Source organism: Eptatretus burgeri, chromosome 7 (assembly GCF_056783735.1).
Source record: "Eptatretus burgeri isolate ZD-2024b chromosome 7, Ebu_testis_v1, whole genome shotgun sequence".
NCBI lineage: Eukaryota > Metazoa > Chordata > Myxini > Myxiniformes > Myxinidae > Eptatretus > Eptatretus burgeri.
In genome coordinates this window covers 55,867,428-55,872,593 of record NC_140967.1, presented here as the reverse complement: position 1 = coordinate 55,872,593, position 5,166 = coordinate 55,867,428, and the positions used below count along the sequence as shown (strand labels likewise).

Here is a 5,166-nt window from a genome sequence, read left to right as displayed (position 1 = left end):
TTAAACTGAATTTTATCAATATCCTCCAGTTCATAAGCACTCAGTAGCTCGGTTTTGAAGTCTTCAATTGATGGGCAACTTTCACAAGTTCTGAAATAACATGCCGGTTGTGCTGGGTTACAAACTATGCATGCTATCACATGATGATAGCTAGGAAGTTCGGCTATCTGTGGCATTTTGGAACCAAACATCATGAGTTTCACATTTTGATGTATCGTACATACACATACACTGTGTGTACCGCCTGAACCGGCCAGAACACACTCCGATGGATGGAGCATGGCGAACTTCGCGAATCCAACTTTCAAGCCAGAGTTCTTCTCTGAATTTCTGAAACAGTTCCTTGAGATTGTTTAGTACCAGGCGATTTTGAATTTTGTCTTTTCCATGTTCATTCCTGACCACCACACAGTCCTTTTTTCCCGGCATTATTTGGCTGACTTCATCACTTTGGTAAAATTCGGTTACGGTGGATTTCACTTCGTCAGGCAATATTTTACCCTGTTTGGGATTTGGAGACGATAGCATACCATTTTCTTTCTCTAAATTTTTGGCTTGCACAGGCATTCTTTGGGAGCAACTGAATTCACTCATCATCCCTCTGATGCTCATATTCCGAGCAAATATTGTCAGTATACGTATTTGCTCTGAACGGCTTGAAACAACGTATTTTTCTTTCAGGCTTTTGATCACCTCTGGCATGCAGTTTTCATCACATTTTGACACTGTATTTTGTGTTTTCTCCGCAGTGCTTGGTCCAGCAACTAGTTCTAATTTCTTTCGCACAGAATCTTCCACTTTACTTCGCTTTTCAGGAACGTACCCTGGGTTCCTTTCCGCCTTTCATTTGTCGAATGGACTTTCGCCTATCATCGATAACGACTGGTTTAATAGGTCAACTTCTGCTTCTCGCTCAAAAACCTCCTTGTCCTCATCTGTCGAAATAGATTCTGCAATGCCTTCGTATTTTTTGCCTTCGATTCTGTATTTTCGGAACTCCTTTCGATCTTCAGTCACCATGCTTACTGCAAAATATGCAAAAACTGAGATTAGCCCATTTATAACTTAATTCGATGATGGTTATACAAAAATGTACACTTAAAAATCAACAGACACAATAGGCAGAATAATTTTTCGCAAATGATGCAATATATATATATATATATATATATATATATATATATATATATATATATATATATATATATATATATATATATATATATACACATATATAATAGTCCAGAGATGATGATTGTCAATTTCAGTCATAAAGTCGCCTGCCAGCAGGTGACGTCATTGGAACGATGACAGCAAATGTCGCCCAATGTCGAATCAAGAATTAGTGATATGTGGACCCCAAAAAATAGAACCATCATCACACTTGAACCCATTGAGATCCCATTTTAATTTATTCTGAGGTGGGTGTTAGAGTATATGAAGGGGTATTCTCACACGAAAAAAATCGGGATCATCGGTTTGGCTGGGGGGCGGGGGCCCAAGGTCAAAGGGCACCCCAAACTATAACTTTTTGAAATACTCTTTCGGAGTGATTTTATTTTACGCGATTCGAAAGATCTCGCTTTTACGAGCATTTTGATACCAAGATCATCCAAATCGGACCACTACAACCTGTGATATGGCCACTGAAAGATTGTGGGTCAACCGGAGCCCCCAAATTTGGGGGAGCCTAAAATGGGCCCCGATGGGCCCCCAGGTCTGAAAATTGACACATAATGTTTTACCGTGGATACAAACACTTGCCCAAAAAAGAGTGAAATCTGAGACGATGTGTCAAAATTTCGCTGAAAAATGTGTACACTTGACATGGAACGCCCCACATTTGAGTTCCAGCAGAGGGGTGATGAGTGTGAATTTCCGGAAGAGTTGAGACGTCGACAGAGAAGTCTCTATTGACTGCACCCATCAAAAAATCAAGTCAACCTGTTCCAAATTGAGTAGGCGCTCACTCTTCAACCAGTGGAAGTGACGCTCAGTGGTTACATGGGATAACAGAAACAAATAAAGTACTCAAGGACAGCTGTTTTGCCCTTTAATGGAGCTCATCAACTTGGAATTGGTTCAAAAGCTTAAGTGTTCTTGGAAATGTGCTGTGCTCTATGCCAAAGACAACTTATCCCATCTGTAGTAATCCACAAACCGGTTCACCGTGTGTGTATTAAAACAGTAGATAGTGTAATGCGTTTAAAATACCAACATAAAAGAGTACTTCCAGTTGGTAAATTAATGTGTTTGGGGGAACCCCATTTGGTTTTGATGAACATAGCTCTCTCCTTGCGTAATCAAGCTGTCTTTGCACTAATGGTGTTTTTTGAATCGCTAATGATTCTTTTTGCACTGAGATGGCATGTATAGTCTGTGGTTTTGCTTCTGATGATGCAATTAATTTTTATTCTGTAATGTGTTTCTGTAATGTAAGGCAGTTTCTTGTATACTTTAATTGGTTCGTGAAGTTGGGATGTTTGCAATGGGGTTTTTGTCACATGGCATTGATGTGGCTTTACATTTCTTTACCTTACATTCCTTTACTCTTGAGCAGCTGAGATATTCTGCCAACGACATGGACGTCCATGTAAAATAAACAATGGCATCTTTCTCGTTCACCAAGTAATGCTAGCAGATGGGACACAAAGCTTAACACTCATCTAAGGGATGGCGCACTTTGTGATGTAGCATCCTCCCTGTGAAATGCCATTCTGACAGTTGATTTTTCAAGTTGGGGATTTAACTAAGTTGAGACAGCTCTAAGGTGATGTGCTATGTCTGCACAATCATAACATGAGGCCTCCCATAAGGGATGCAATTATTTGAATAGTATTGCCACATTTACACGTGACTGTGGCCGAAGCAAGAACTCTAAATGTCAGAGCGCTAACTCCACGGATAGCCGGCTTAATTTATCACAGTAGATACACCTGAATGGTGTTGTGTGCTGCCATACCAATAATTATTAATCACAGTCCAAACAACTCAGTCATTCTTGTGACATTGGGAACTCGAGATGCGATGTGCACTTCTTAATAAATTAGTGATTTATTAAATACAAGGATGCAAGTCATCGTCGAGTATACAGCTCACAAACCGCACCTTAAAATAGGACATGTAGATTTTACATGAAAATAACTAATTAAATAAATATCTAAATTTATATGTAGGTGGTGGAGATGGTAAAATATTGTCGTGTCCAATGTCCATGCCGGTTAAGACCGATCTGGACGGATAGCCAAACGGTTCTACCTTTGAGGTGAACACGTGACCCTTGGAGATTATAGCGCACGCGGGACAGGAGGGCGGCAAAGGCACGTACCAGATGTGCTCACCAGGACAGAGGACAAGGGTTTATACTCGAACCCACAACAAATAGACAGACACAAGCAATCTTAATAAATAGGAGTTTAATGAACATAACTCAAGGATTCATAAGAGGAATAAATCAAAGCATAATATTGTTGTGGTTGAGGAAATTCGCAAACCACCATTCAGGTCCCGTAGGTGAGGTATCTCTGTAAGTACATGTGTAGTTAGCCCCAAACCCGTTGTTTAGAGGGAATAAATGTGATTCATTCGGGCTGCGACCCTTTAAGATAGCCGTTTTTCTGTTCTATCTTTATTTTGAACCAACCACGTCTCAACCGCCATCACACAACAACCACCAACCGCCACGCCGCTTCACAACAACAACGCCAACAGCCACGACCTTTACCTTCACAACTCGCTCTCGCAATCATCGCATCACCACCATTCCAAGCGTCACCGTGGCCAGGGACCGCCACTTTAGACCCTCCACCACCTTCACCTCTCCTTCTGCGGACATTCTCGCGCCGCTTGTGAACGCCGAGCGTCAGGCTGTCCTGGCCTCGTGCGGGGCGCGCGCCGAGCCTCGGGTGCAAAAAGCGGCCTTTCCAAGGAGAGGTCGGATCAGGAATGATTCACGCCCACTTCCGATCCCTCCAATCATTAAGGGCGGGGCGATTTGGCCCCGCCTCCAGGCGCGTCGGAGTAGAATCGATATATGCAAATTCGCGGATCAGGAATGATTCACGCCCACTTTTCCTCCATCCAATGGGCGAGCGTGGCTCTGCCCCCGAGCCCATCCTGATCCGAAAATCTGCATATGGGTCTTCCTGTCGCACTATAAAGCGCCGAGCGCGAGGCGAATTGAGTGAGTAGAGGTTTTTCTGTTTCGTGCTCGGGCGAGTTGTGGCGGCGGCGAAGTGTGGCAGCAGCAGTCAAGACGGGTCTGGAGGAGAGTCGGTCTGTCGGGGTTCGGAGTCTGTCGGGGAGCTGCAGAGAGGAGAAGCCGGGAACGCGGTCGAGGGCGCAGTGGAGTCGCTCGTCGTGGGACCCAAGCAAGCCAGCTATCCTCTTTCCCCAGAGCATCAACAACCCCCCTTGTTTCCCCCCCGCGCTGAGATAGTGCGAAAAGGGGGGCCCCGTTCCCACCCCATTCCAAGCAGTGCCAACGAAACCCGCGGAGGAGCGCGGAGTCGGGGCACCGCCACCATTTTGCGGCTCATCACAAGACGGGTAGGCTCCACGCGGTTTCGGCCCCAGGCTCGTCTGCCCCCTTGTCGTAGAGGGTGGCCCTTTTTCTTTTGCTTTGGAGTATATGTGTTGGCGGCGCCGTCTGTAAAGTAAAACTGTGTAAGTGTTGCCGTGTGCTCGCGTAGTCGGTAGTAGATCTGCATTGTGTTTCTTCTTTTACATTTACTTTTGGTGCAAAATTGTTGTGTTTCTTTTACATTTGCTTTTGGTGCATAATTGTTGTGTTTCTTTTACATTTGCTTTTGGTGCATAATTGTTGTAATTGTATATGTGTGCTTTCCGTTTGCCACGGAATAAATGTGCTTTATGTTGACCTGTTTTTCCCGTTTCGCTTCGTCTTTTCTTTAATTGAATCTCCATCTTACTTCACGTAAAGGGTTGGTCGTGGGCTAAATACGCCCGATAATTAATCGGAACCGTCGAGGTTGACGATAACACCGCTCGGTTATCCCGATAGTACGGAACGGGTCGCTTAAAGTGGCCCGTGTCCGAAGTCGACCTGTGGCGAGGTGCGATCGCCCGGTCTACCCTCCGTGTGGGTACTTAGGTAGGTCGAATATGGCGAACAACCCTATCCCACGCGGGGGGCCGATTGGCACG

The 5,166-nt window shown here is 44.7% G+C and overlaps 1 protein-coding gene across 1 annotated transcript in view; it reads left to right on the top strand.

The window, feature by feature from the left end:
• Positions 1-4,885, top strand: part of CLYBL (citramalyl-CoA lyase) — a 136,319-nt gene extending 131,434 nt beyond the window's left edge. Inside the window, exon 10 of the mRNA XM_085888551.1 lies at positions 1-4,885. This exon is cut by the window's left edge and continues 2,051 nt beyond it. The gene's annotated coding sequence lies outside the window, so the exon portion shown is untranslated.
• Positions 4,886-5,166: the final 281 nt, after the last annotated feature.